This window comes from Asparagus officinalis, chromosome 3 (genome assembly GCF_001876935.1).
Source record: "Asparagus officinalis chromosome 3, Aspof.V1, whole genome shotgun sequence".
NCBI classification, from domain to species: Eukaryota; Viridiplantae; Streptophyta; class Magnoliopsida; order Asparagales; family Asparagaceae; genus Asparagus; species Asparagus officinalis.
The window spans coordinates 89,969,976-89,985,308 of NC_033796.1; positions in this window are offsets into that span (position 1 = coordinate 89,969,976).

A 15,333-nucleotide genomic window follows, 5' to 3' on the forward strand; every position below is an offset into this window, starting at 1 on the left:
ACCCCTATCGATGCTGGTATCGATACACTGAGCAGTTTGTTATGAATCAAAGGCTAAATATTGATGTTTTTGGATAAGATTTCGATCCAATGGCTCTTATTCACTGATGTTTACTATAAATAGGGGTAGAGAGTGAGGGGTTAGGGATGTGAAAAATTTTAAAACTCTATTTGGAGAGGAGGGCTACTCTTAATTGAGAAAGCCTTCCAAAAATTATAACTTTAGTTGCAATTAATAATAATAATTTTTCTCCTCTTTAAATTTGTTCTTTCTCCTCTTTGTTGAATGATGAGGATGGAGATGAAGAGCAATTTGAAGGTTTATATTTCTTTTCTCTTTTATTTCTTTTTAGTAATTTCTTTATTATTGCTTATTAGTTAGATTTAAATTCATGCTTGTAGTGTAGATTTATTTTCTTGTCTTTTTATTTCTTTTTGCACTTTAATTTGTAGAGTAGATTTATTTTCTTGTAATTAATTTTTGTAATATATTTTGTAGTTTAGATTTTAATTCTTTGTAGTAGATTTATTTCTTGTTCATAGTTTAGATTTTTGTTTTCTTTTTAATTTTGTAATTAGTTCTTTTTCTTCTTGTTTTTATTTCTTAAGATGTGAAATTAATTCTTATAGGAATTTTAGAATTATATGATGCTAGTCTAATTTCCTTTATAATATGAAAATTATTCTCTTTCACTTAAAATGTTCATGTTTAGGATAATCAACTAGAAAACTAATCGGTAGAAGAAGAATTTGATAATCTATGCTTATCTTAAATGGTTTGATAGGTTATGCTTATGAATTCTAGGATTACTATCTTGTTGTTGTTCATCATGAATAGTAATTTTGATTTAGATAATAATTTGATAGGTTATACTTTCCTTAAATGGTTTGATAGTCTATGCTTAATAAATCTAAGTTGAAATATGATAAAAAGAGAATAGTTTGTATTTTGTAATTAAAATTTGCTAGTGGATTAAATTCTAGATTTTTGTAATTAAAATTTGCTAGTGGATTAAATTCTAGATTTCTCATATCTTAAATTGAATTATCCATCTTAAATTTCTTGAATTCTCTTTTATTTCTTGATTTTATTCATTCTTCCTTCTTACCTTGTGATTTCATTTATTCTTTGATTCTTATTTCTTTTCTCTAAAATTTAATTTATTGTCTCTTGCATATATACACAAAAATCACTCATCACAACCACACTTATTCTTTAATCCTATTTTGTCACGCACACAATATAAGAACCTATTCTAATAATCTCTTAAAATCATCTTCCTCATGGGATCGATATCTTTTTATACTATAACTTGATCAATTGTGCACTTGCAATTTTGGTACATAATTATGCCGCATCAGTAGATGAATCAGCATTTGAGAAGATTTTCAACACCCTGTCCTCTAAAGAAGCATGGGAGATTTTACAAAAATCCTATCAATGTGCGAAAAGAGCCAAAAAGGTATGCCTCCAAGCATTAAGAGTTGAATTTGAAAATTTAAAGATAAAAGCTACAAAATCAATATCAGACTATTTTAGTAGAGTTCAGACAATAACTAATCAAATGAAGAGAAATTGAGAAGCAATTAATAATGTAAGAATTATGGAGAAGATACTTAGGACTTTAGAATATAAATTCAAATATATTATTCTGGCAATACAAGAGTCTAAAGATCTTTCCGAAGTTTCTATTGATGAGCTGCAAGGTTCTCTGCAAGCTTATGAACAAGATATAAATATCAGTTCAAATCAAGCAGAGAATCTAGAGCAAGCCTTGCAGAGTCAGATGACTAACAAAGAAGATAGTCGAAGAGGACATGGAGGCTATAGAGGCAGAGGCTCATTTCGAGGTGGCTCAAACTTCCAGCAAGGTCGTGGGAGACATTATCAAGGAGGCGATGAAAATCAAGATCGAAATGGAGATTGTGAACGATCATTCGATCGAGGACGAGGTCGTAGCGCACGAGGACGAGGACGAGGAAGAAGTTACCAGGAGGATAGATCTCAGCCAAAATGTTACAAATGCAAGAGATACGACCATCTCAGCAACGAATGTTGGGAGAAATCAAATCAAGTGGCAGAAAGAAGTAACTTTATAGAAATGGAGCAGCTAGACACTTCAACAGTCCTGCTGACGTACCAGGAGAGTGAAAGCAAGAATCAAGATATCTAGTATCTAGATTCAGGTGCTAGTAACCACATGTGTGGCATCAAGGAGTTTTTACCGACCTGAACGAAACGGTGCAAGGAGATGTCACTTTTGGAGATTAGTCAAAGATTCTAGTAAAGGGCAATGGCAAGATAATGATCCAGAAAAAGATAGACGAGAACAGGTACATCTATGACGTCTACTATATTCCAGTATTACAAAATAATATTTTGAGTCTAGGCCAGCTCCTTGAAAGAGGCTATGATATACATCTAAAAGACCTTGCCCTCAATATTAAGAACAAAAATAAAGTCATTGCAAAGGTGAACATGTGTAGAAATAAACTATTCACCTTAAATATTCATGCTAACTCTATAAAGTGCCTGAAGACAATCATAAAAGATGAGACCTACGATTTGGACATCTCGTATTCAGTGGCCTAAATCTTCTGTGGAAGGAGAAAATAGTGCAAGGACTATCGCAGATCAACCATCCGAACCAGCTATGCGAAGGCTGTATGAAGGGCAAGCAACATAGAAGAAGTTTTGAAGTTGGAAAGTCTAGACGAGCAACGAAGCTGCTACAACTAGTATGTACAGACATTGTGGGACCATTTGAAGTCGTTTTACTTGGAGGAAATAGATACTTTCTCACATTTATTGATGATTATAGTAGAAAAACTTAGATTTACTTCTTGAAAGAGAAATCCGAAGCACTGGAGAAATTTAAAGAATTCAAGGAGATGGTGGAAAAGCAAAGTGGCTATCACATCAAGGTGGAATTCAAGGAGATGGTGGAAAAGCAAAGTGGCTATCACATCAAGGTGTTGCGATCAGATCGAGGCGGAGAGTACACATCAAAGGTGTTTGACAACTTCAACAAGCAGCACGGGATAATCCATCAGCTCATAGCCGCCTACACACTACAACAGAATAAAATAGCTGAGCGGAAGAATCGTATCATTCTAAACATGGCCAGAAGCATGTTGAAAATCAAGTACTTGCCGAAGACTTACTGGGCCGATGCCGTATATTGTGTTGTTTACCTCCTCAATCGTTGTCCAACAAAGAGCGTCAAGTTCAAGACACCACTAGAGACCTAGAGCAACATCAAGCCAAGCGTCAACCACCTGAAGGTGTTTGGGTGTATCGCATATGCACACATCCCGGAGCAGAAAAGAAAGAAGCTGGATGATCAAGAAGAAAAGTGCATATTCGTTGGGTACGAGAGGAGGACATGTTTGCGTCAGAAATTGATGTATTTGCTGAATCCATTATAATGTTTATCATTTACACAGATTTCCATTCTTCTCAAGATCAAAATAAGCTGGATGATCGAGGAGATTACCACTCTTCTCAAGATCAAAATAAGGTCTGATCTCAAGGAAACGGGTGGAAGGCTATGGATATCTGGAATTCTCCCCTTATGTTTAGAAAATCACCAAGACCTCGCCTCTCTCTCTCTCTCTTTGTAAATTGTGGCTCTTCTTTAGAAAACATGGGCTCTCTCGCACGTTCGTCAGTCAACCATTAGTACCCTTCACGAATGCACGAAGGGGTATATTTATAGGGCTTGAACGCCATGTTCACAGATAAGAATTCATGATTTGGACTTATCTTTAGTTAATAATGTCTTTACCACGTTTAAAGATAACCCCAAGGCAGTTAGGAGGCCATTGGAACGAACGAATCACGAGAAATCTATTACAAAATGCGTCGTCGGGAGGCTGATTAGGCGAGCCACTCTGTGTACGTGAGACACATCATTGTGTCTCGCCCATGAGACACCTTGAAGTGTCTCGCAGGTGAGACACTTTGTCCAAGTTTTGATTTTGTTGTTTCGTCGATTTTCGCGTCCTATTGTTTTGTTGTTCTGTAGTTTCACGCGTTCCTTCACATATTCCTTTGCTTCCATTTGGCATCGGATGAACTTCTTTGATTCGGACATCGACGTTCATCGTCTTCTCTTCATCTCAAGCTGTGTGAGAAAACCTATAGGCAAATTTTGACGCCTACAGATACCCCCTCCAAAGTGTTTCAGCCTTATTCTTTTATATATGAATCTAGAATACTTTGGATAAGATAGATCCAACTTTCAATTCTTTAACTTCTTCAGCTTTTAGTCTATTCAGTATTTTGTCGAATAATCTGAAATTCTTTCGGTGTTGCGTTTATCGTCTGACTGTTAGCGAAATCTTGAATTGAAAACTAGTGTGTTGATTTTTGAATTAGCTCGTGTCATTGAATCGATGTTGAACTGACCATCTTTGTCGGGAGTTTGTATCTGAATTGCGATTGAACTCCCAGGGGTAATTTGGAACTGAGAATTATCCTGAGCCTTATTTCGGCAAAATTGTTGACTCATTGATCGGCGTTGATCTCCGTTATGACATGTTGACCGGTGTTATGGTGTGAACATAGTTTATACTCATACGATAACTGGAGTCTATACAGTTTAAGCTCTTAAGGCGTTGGAGCATGGAGGATCAGTTTATACTTGTATACTCATCGGAGTTTCGGGAATCAGTTTAACCTTGTATACCTATTGGAGGTTTAAGGAGATACAGTTTATACTCGTATACTCATCGGAATGTAGGAAGAGCAAGCTGAGAATATATCAGAGGCTCGCCAGGTTGAGCTCTTTGTGTGAGATTTGATTATAGGACCAGCCGTTGATGCTGATACAGCTACTATCTCTGAAGCTACCCCAGGTGCTCGAGTCACGGGCCAACTGATGAAGCTGGTGAGTTAATGACTATTAAAACTGATTGAAGGTGAAGCTTGTACTAGCTTTGTGAAGAGAAGCTCTCCGAGCTAGAATAGCGAATCCGTCATCGCAAGCTTCTCATTATAGGATTTTTGACAAACCCTCAGCTATCAATGGATTTTATGAGCCTTTATTGACTACCGTTTGAGTCAGCCTAATATGTGAATTGTCTAAGTCTGTTCCACATGTAACGTTGTGCTAAAAGAATAAGCTCTTTCAGACTTGATGCTATGATTCTGAATACATAAACTTAGTCATTTTTATGGGAATAGACTAACCGGCAACGCGTGTTAGGCGTAGACTTATCTCTGATTAGAGATCGAGATAATGTCCCCCAAGCATGGATTCTGGTGTCTTTTTTGTGGCAAAAGATTAACCGGCAACGTGTGTTAGGCGTAGACTTATCTCTAATTAGGGATTAAGATAATGTCCCCATGCGTGTAAGGTATGGATTCTGGCATCATTAATGATAGCATGTCACGATGTTGAATATGTGGGCTTTCGTCCTTTTCGCATCAAAGGACTAACCGACAACGCATGTTAGGCATAGGCTTATCTCTAATTAGGATTTGAGATAAAGTTTTCCATACGTGTGAAGCATGGGTTTTGACGTTATTAATAACAACCTGCCACGATGTCGAATACGTGGGCTTTGCCATTTTCACGGGAATGTGCTACCCGGCAGAATGTGTTAGATGCATACTTACCTCTAATTAGGGATAGAGATAAAGTCCTTCATGCATGAAAGACATGGGTTTTTTATGCTACGATGTTGAATACGTAGACTTGGTCATTTTCGCTGGAACGGATCACTCGGCAGCATGTGTTAGATGTAAACTTATCTCTAATTAAGGATCGAGATAAAGTCTCCCATGCATGAAAAGCATGGTTTTTTAGTGCTACGATGTTGAATACGTAGACTTGGTCGTTTTCGCGGGAACGGACCACTCGATAGCATGTGTTAGATGCAGACTTATCTCTAATTAGGGATCGAGATAAAGTCCCTTATACATGAAATATATGGATTTTTGGTGCTACGATGTTGAATACATAGACTTGGACATTTTTACGGGAACGGACTACCCGACAGCATGTGTTAGATGTAGATTTATCTCTAATTAGGGATCGAGATAAAGTCCCCCATGCATGAAATATATGGATTTTTAGTGCTACGATATTGAATACGTAGACTTGGTCGTTTTTGTGGTAACGGATCACCTGATAGCATGTATTAGATGCAGACTTATCTCTAATTAGGGATCGAGATAAAGTCCCCCATGCATAAAATGCATGGATTTTAGTGTTAAAAGATTGTGTCTTCTCTTGGGGAGAAGACGAACCCGGTACCAGAGAGGAAGAATTTTATATTCTATCTCCTGTGTCAGAAGAAACCTAAAGTGGGATCTCCACTCCGAGGATCTGAAAGGCAAAACTAAGAGTGTGATCTCTACTCTGAGAATCTAAAAGATTTAGATAACCTAACTGTCGGAAGGTTTGATTACCCAATCTGAAGGTGAATTTCTTATTTATCGAGAAAGAATCCCGATTTTGGCCCTAACTGTAACAAGGTTTGACCAAGTGGGAGTTTGAAACGATCCTAACTGTATGAAGGTTTGATCGTTCAATTTGAAAGTAGACCTCTTATTCATGGAGGAGAGTTTGGCTTTGACCCTAACTGTTTAAAGGTTTGACCAAAGGGGAGTGAAGGTACAGATAATCGTCATGTCTGAACTTCAATAGTGGTAGTGTTAAAGGCCTAGTGGTAGTGTTAAAGGCCTAAGCACAGTGGGAGTTAGAATGGATGTAACCATGAAGAATTTTTGTGGACTTACCATCAATTGATTTGATCAATGAGGGATTTTATGGTGGAGGACCTTGGATCATTAAGCACTCCACAATTACACCATGGGAGTTTTGTGAGGAAAGATTGACCAGATGAAGTCATAGAATCTTATCTCGACAAAAGAGTGCTCAGAAATCACAGTGGGAGGGTTTTAACTATCTTGGAAATGATTAAATAGCCACAGTGGGAGGTTCTTAATCATCTTCATCATGATTAAGAGAATTATTCAGATGACTAGTTTTCATCTTGAATAATCAACTGATCTCGAGTTATCCTTAAGAATACCATGCATGGTATCTTCCTGTTGGAATGCATTGAGGTGTCCCACCACCAGCTCTTTGGCGAACCTAAATCCAATTGTATTCGGCCACATTGTCGGGTTATCTTTAAGAATATTAAGAGTAATATTCTCTAGGAACTTCCTGTTTTTGGAAATAAGGGAAGCAGTTTAACCTCGTATACTTATCGAAAGAAAGGGAGAAGTAGTTTATACTCTTATACTCGTCGGAGTTTCGGGAATCAGTTTAACCTCATATACTCATTGGAGGTTAAGGAGATGCATTTTATGCTCACATACTCATTGGATTTTCGGGAATCAATTTAACCTCGTATACCCGTTGGAGGTCAAGGAGATGCAGTTTATACTCGTATACTCATTAGAGTTTTTTCCGTTCTCATTTGGCTTGTTTTATCATTATGACGCTGATATCAACCAAGGTTTGAATGTTGTTCTTCAGAGTAAAACAAGTCTTGGTTGTATGATGAACCCTCCTGTGATACGTATAATACTTTGGATCCGAGGTCTTAGTTACTTCCTCCTGATTTGTAATTGGTGGCAGCTTGATTTTGTTGTTAGCGAGGAGGTACTTAAAGATGGATGGAACTTCATCATCTTCAAAAGAATACTCCTACTGGGATCTAGGATCAGTTGCAGTTGTCTTAACCATTGATTGGCTTCTCTCAGCCTTCTTTCTTTTGAGAAAACGTTCGACCAGTTCACAGTGTAGTTTTAACTCTTTCCACGTGGTTGAAGGTACAACTCCCATGACCTCCAGGACATCCAGAGAAAGGTTATCATGGAAGGTTTGCAGGATGAATTCCTCTGTGATTGGATTTCGACAGTTCATCGCCTGGTTACGGAAGTGTTTGATGAAATTATCAATCATCTCCCCATCCTTTTGCTTCTCATCTATAAGAGTTCTGATCGACATTTCAGTGTCGTCAACAAAGAAGTGGCTGAGGAATAGATTCTTCATGTTGTTCTAACAGTTAATGCTTCCTGGCTTAAAACGTCGATACCAATTAAAGGCAGCCCCGTGAAGGGTGCCTACGAATGATCGAATCATCAAGGGTTCATTCCCAGAGATTATACCCAAATGTGATTTGAAGTAAACCAAGTGTTGGATTGGTGAGCCTCTCCTATCAAATAACATGAAGTTAATCAAATTGAACTTTGACGGATACAGAATCGCGTCACTCCCTTGGATACGGGCACGGAATGCCCGTCTTCTTCACTTCTTGAGTGAACATTAAAGCATTAACCTTACTCTCGAGTTCTCTCATCTTCTTGTCCTTGTCCACATCTCTCTTCGAGCGATGTTGATGAGAAGCAATTAGGTCACCCCCAGTTTCATTGAGGGGTACAATTAAACTACCCCCAGTGTTACCGAGGGGTGCATCAGCCTTGATAACATTGTCCACTTTGGATCACTGTCATCTACAACATTCTGAGTGCGACGGCTGGATTCAGCTTGCTGACTGGACTTAGGAGGTTAAAGTCGTTGAGCCTGTAATTCTCTCATTTGTTGCATGGTCAACTCCATCTTTGTTTTCATCTCAGCTCTGAGTTCTTCTTTTTTTTCTCGGCTAGAGTATTTTGAAGTATATGAGCTAATTGAGCAGAAGTGATCGTTAATGCCTCCCTGGCTTCCCCTATGTTGGACACTGTGTCGTCTGAAGAGATTACAGAGTAAGTGTCCAAAGGCTCATTGTTCGAGGATAGTCTTTCATAAATTATGGTGGCTCCCAATTGAAGCCGAAACATTCGTTGGGCTATTTTGAATCGATTTTTCTTCTCGAAAAAAAGTCGGGATTAGAGCTATTTGAAGCAATTACAAACTTTCCTTTGTCAGCCATGTTGATGGTGACTTCAGGGAATTCATCATCTTGGACAACGGATTTTCTCTCGTGGAAGCGTTTTGATTTGATCTTTGATGCTTCGGTTGCAAGTTTCTCGAATACTGAGACCCTTTGTAAAATGGTCCTAGTGCAGCTACATTTTGATAATACTGCCCTGACAAGCCTCTCGCATAGACAATGAGAACTCATTTTTGGACAATCATGTTCTGAGATTTGTTCTCACCCCTAGCCTGATGGAGCAACTCGTCAGCATGATGACCGGAGCACTCCATCGCTTGTTAGTGTGATTTCGTAGGTACAACGTCGTATTTTAACGAATACGCCTTCTTCTGGGAACATACAGCCTTATTGGCACTCTCAGGAGTCACGCGTTTGAAACCACCCCCTTACGGGTGTGGAGCCTTACCAGGCTCCTGGACTTCGACACGCACCCCCAGGCAAGAAGTGACAGGAATTCTCCCGGAAGGGGAGACCTCCTTGCCTCTTTTGTGCACGTCACACGAACAACTACATTGAGGTGTCTCAATTTGTTTAGAAGTGGCGAGACACCTTTGAGCAGTATTTGACTTGACAAGAGTGTTTGTACGACCCCCAGTCTGAGGAATTGCTTGGGTTTTGATCACCGGAGCTTTGCGTTCTTTTACTGGAGCTTTGCCCCGATCCTTGTGTAGAGAACTAAGTCGATCCGCCATCGTTACTTTCAATTTTAATAGATCAATACTGCTATGGGGCTTCACCGGAAGTACGAGAGAGATTGGGACAAGAGCGAACATCGGCGGATATGAGGAAACAATCACGGGGTGTCCCTTGGGGCGAGACACCCCAGGATGTCTCAGCCATGGCCGAGACACCTTGGTGTATCTCGGCCTTGGTCTAGACACTTCAATATGTCTCGACTTTGGCCGAGCCACTTTGATGTGTCTCAGCATTAGCCGAGACAATTTGACGTCAATGTAATCATTTCACTTGATTTCGGCGCAGTCTTCAATTTTGGCACCCAGACATTGTAGGACTTTAGCGATTATTTGGCAATTTCCTTCTTTTTCATGTATTATGCCTTTCGCACAAGGGCACGCGCACATACGGTACGTGCGTGACACTTCTTAATATGCTCTTTCAAGGTTGAACGAGTCTTTTTGATGAGAACTCATTCTTCCATCGATGGTTTGGAGGAAGTGACAGCAAATTACCATTGAGGTTGCTTTTTATTTGATGCTTCCTGGATTCTAAGTCCGCATAAGAACAAACCCCATCGACTTGTTCCAAGGCCTTGGCGATTTGATGAGCTTGGCAATGGTGTCGCCTCTGACGAGCCCTCTTTGTTAGAGTTTGCGTACTTTTGTTTAACAACTCCTTGACTGAAGAGGAGTTGTGGCGAGCGGAGTCACTTGTAGACTTCATTAGTGAATACTCCTCCTTCAAAGATGAGATCTTTCTGCACTTGTAGGGAGAGGAGGATTTTGATGAGGATGAGGAGAAATATTCCTCGAACTTGACTTCGTCAAACTCGTACTCGATCATTGAATCAACCATGATCTTGATCTTCGGTTGCGACACGACAGCCTCGGCATAGAGGTTGTTAGCTCCCACTATGGTCGCCAGCGTGTTTGCGTCAAAAATTAATTTATTTACTGAATCCATTACAACGTTTATCATTTACATAGATTCGAATGAGCTTTAGCCTTTTTATAAGACTTCTCTTTTACAAATAAATTATCAAAACAATCTCCTAGAAATACATGCAGATGACGTTTATCACTCACTGCTTGCGTGGGATCTTTGCTTGTGTCGGGGATGTTTTGATCCGTGGACCACCGAATAACAGATCCGAGTTGATCTGAAAGAAGGCTTGGTGTTCTTTGTTTCAATCGGGGAAACTTAGAACATAAGTGAATAACCTTAACAAAGTAAGATTACTATTCCTCTCAAGATCAAAACAAGGTCTGATCTCATGGAAACAGGTGGAAGGCTATGGATCTCTCGAAATTCTAGCTTTATGTTTAGAAAATCGCCAAGACCTTGCCTCTCACTCTCTATAAATCGTGGCTCTACTCTGGAAAACGTGGGCTCTCTCGCACGTTCGTCGGTCAACCGTCAGTACCCTTCACGAATGCACGAAGGGGGCTATTTATAGGGCTTGAACGTCGTGTTTGCGGATAAGAATTCATGATTTGGCCTCATCTTCAGTTAATAACGACTTTACCATGTTTAAAGATAACCCCAAGGTAGTTAGGAGGCCACTGGAACGAACGAATCCTGAGAAATCTATCAAAAAATGCCGTCGTCGGGAGGCTGATCGGGCAAGGCACTCTTTGTGCGCGAGACACATCATTGTGTCTTGCCCGCGAGACACCTTGAAGTGTCTCATAGGTGAGAAACTTTGTCAAAGTTTCGGTTCTGCTGTTTCGTCCATTTTCGTGTCCCATCGTTTCATCGTGCTGTCATTTCGCGCATTTCTTCGCATATTCCTTTGCTTTCTTTTGGCATCGGATGAACTTCTTTGATTCGGACATCAACATTTATTGTCTTCTCTTCATCTCGAGCTACGTACGGGAACCTATAGGCAAATTTTAACACATACAGGACAAAAGCATACAAGCTCTACAATCCAGTTACAAAGAAGATGATCATTTCAAGAGACGTGAAGTTCGATGAAGAAGATTATTGGAAAGGGACCGATGAAGAAAAAAATATTAAAGATATGTTCTTTGAAGATAATGATAATGAACTGCAGGAGTGTAGGCTGTCAAAAAATCACAATAGATAGCTGATCCCCATCAAACACCGATGATGGAAGTTACAATCTGACGACTTCCAGAAGGCTACAATTTGAAGACTTTCACGTAGATCGCTGAAGGTTACAATCTGACGACCTTCACGACAACCGATGAGAGCTCTAGTTTAACAGCCTTCACAATCAACATCGAGAGTTACAATCTGACGACTCTCATATATCAGAGAGCTAAAGCAAAGATTACAAAATGATGATCTTTGCAACGCTTCGACAGAAATATCAGAGAGCTAAAGCAAAGATTACAAAATGATGATCTTTGCAACGCTTCGACAGAAAGAGACTACAAAACAACGGTCTCTTCAAATCAAACTGTGGAAGTCCTCCCCGTACACCAGCATCAAGACGCATCGCGATTCATAGCTCCAAGCGCAGCTCAAACGTAACTCCAAAAGCTGCAAACGCAGCTCCAAAAGCTACAAACGCAGCTCCAAAAGCTGCAAACGCAGCTCAGATTCGGCCGCCAACGCAGCTCATGTTCGGCCGCAAACGCAGCTCCAAAAGCCGCAAACGCAGCTCCAAAAACTACAAACGCAGCTCCAAAAGCTGCAAACGCAGCTCAGATTCGGCCGCCAACGCAGCTTATGTTCGGCCACAAACGCAGTCTCCGAAAGCTATCAACGCAGCTTTCACCTGCCGCCAAACGCAGTTCCCAAGCTGTCAAACGCAGCTTTCAACAAGATGCCAACGCAGCTTCCAAATTGCTGCGTCTGAGCTTCCAAACACTGCGTTTGAACGCAGAATTCGCATCAGAACATGGATTTTGCGTTTGACTTGTTCAAACACAAGATGAACGGTTTCGAAACCGTTTCCCACGATCTGAGAGGATCACAACTCCACTCAGGAGTGATTTAAGGGGCTGTTACATCCCATTAGCCCCACTTAGGAGTGAATTAACGAGGTGGTTACACCCCTTAATCCCGTATAAATAACTAAGAAATCAACTTAGTTCGGGGCTGGATCTTTAGGTTCGGGTCGGTCGGTTGGAACTTCTTGGCTCGTCAACAGGATCCTTAGAGTATTTCTGGAGCTTTGGAGATCGGCAACAAGATCTTCTTCATCCTTGGCTTATAACCAACTTTCGGTTAAATCAACTCTTTCATAGAGTTTCAAACTCGTTCAGAGTTCTCCACAACGTCAAATCGTGAGGAGAAGACCACGTTCCAGTGAAACAAGACATCAGATCGTCAACGAGAAGCAAACTCGACGCGAGCATTCGAGGGAGGCATCTCATCGCCACCGTGAAGAACCCAGAATTAAACAAAGGGGAGAATCCAGATCATTCTCTTCTCTTTTGTAATCAGGAAATCCAATTGTAACTGAGATTAAAGGAATACAAATCAATTTTTCTTTATTTCTTTTACTGCAAATTTTTCCACAAACAAAAGATGGCGCCTCCGCTGGGGACAAGCTTCTCTGACGAAGAAGTGGTGGCGCAATCCGATATTCATCTCACTGGAATAACCGTCGAAACTCTCGTGGTAGAGTTTGATCAAGCCAAGTACGAGGAAGCCCTCTCCTCCGGATCCCTTAGCCCCAAGGCTATGCGCAAGATCCACAAAGTCTCCAAAGAGACTAAAGCTCCAACTGTTGCTCCTATACCGAAGGAAGACCTCTCCTTTGGGCAGATTGCTTGGACAGCCCCTCCTCCGATGGAGTGGGCTCAGCTTCAGCCAAACCCGCGCCAAGACGACGGGTATCGGGTCGAAAGATGTCCATTGAGGCGACAAAGGCCTTGAAGCAGGCTAAGAAGAATGCCGCTCGACGCAGGAGGAGATCCCTACGACAAGCACATCTCCAAGAATGCCGATCTTCAAGTCAGCACGAGCTTCGTGTTTGTGAGCCTAAACGCGACCATGTGCTCTGCGTTACGCAGTCTTCAGGAGTGCGTTCCATTAACTGAACGCAACTCTCAGGCCTACGTTTCAGAACCAAAAAGCAGATCTCAGGACTACGTTTCACCAGCTGAACGCAACTCTCAGGCATGCGTTCGGGTGACGAAATCTAATACAGAACCTGGTGTATACCGTGGAGCGACTAGGTTGAGGGGCGGATATAAGAAGTTTATGGATTCAAGGCATCTCAACCAGATCCATGTTCACCAAGAGCTAGTCCGATCCAATCATGGACTGGGGGTTCCAATTCAAATCTCACGATTAGTGAGTAATTCTTCTCGAGTCTTTGCAACAGATTTGAGAGAGTTCATATCGAGAGAAAGACCGATGCAAAAGTCATTCCTACGGTCCTCTCGGAATATCAATGCTGCTCATATGTGGCCAAACTATTGGTGTTCGACCAATTTACGAATGTTACTTTGCCCAACCAACAACGATGTTCTCACAGGAAGAAGTCTCCAGAGACCGAATATCCCGAGGTCACTATCAATGTGATCGGCAGAGGAAAAGCCTCAGGTCCTAGTTCCGATGACTCTGAGACATGTCGTTCACCGACCGTCAGAGAAATCACAGACGAGTTTGAAGGAGTCTACCAACGCACTCGGACGCGAACAGGAGCCATTCTCCCTATCAACTATCGGAAGTTAGCCAAAGGAACTAATTCCGATGGTGAACACTCAGCCATTGCAGAGTCCCAATCATCAAGCTCTTTTGTTAAACATGAGAGCTCCGCTTATATGACGGGAAACCATGAAGATCTCGCGAAGAGACTTGACGAGCAGGAGGTCATGATCAAATCTCAGCAGGAGGCCATCAATGAACTCATGGCCCTATTGACTCAACTCGTCGCAGACAAGGCCAAATCTCAAAAGACATATTCGCCACCCAGGCAAGAATATTCTCGGAGAGGAAAAACATCTTCATCCCGACCTCACACAAGCGAAGGGAAGAAAAAAGTGGTTGATGACACGGCTTCTGACCAAGAAGCCCACAACCTAGAATCTTCCTCTGATGAAGGAAGAGAGACGGAGAACGAACAGAATCTCCAGTCTGTCAAAATGGAAGAATTGGAAGCCCGCCTCAATGTCATTGCCAACAGAAGCGAGCTCCAAGAAGAGGGAGTTGTCAGACCCTATCCTGCCGAATGGGATGCAGCCCCTTATCCTCCAAAATTCGAAGTCCCAACGCTACAAACTTTTGGCGGCACGGGATCACCGAACCAACATATCTATCATTTCAAGTCACAGACTGGGAATGTGATATCAAACGACGCCATACTGGCTCGATTATTCATTGGCACCCTCAAGGGAGTTGCCTTTGAATGGTTCAGGAAACTACCTGCGGGAAGTATTCAAAAATGGGCGGATCTAGAGAGACTCTTTCAAGATTCTTTGAAGAGGATACAGAAGTCTCCATCCATACCCTCCTCACCACTAAGCAAAAGAAGAGGGAGTCTGTCAAAGCTTTCGTCAAGAGGTTCCGAGCCATGGCTCTTCAGTGTTCGTCAGGTATGACACAGTCTACCCTAGTGGAGACCTGTCGACATAATTTGCAAACCGACCTCCTAGCCCGAATAGGGGTTGTAGAATGTCGTTCTTGGAGACAACTAATCTCTCAAGGCGAACAGGCCCAAAAGATTATTGCCAGGATCAAAGCTGAAGAACAAAGTATGCAGGATCAGCCTGAGCAATCTGACCAAGCCCAATCTTCTCTAGGATGGCAGATCCACAAAACTATCACGTTAATGATC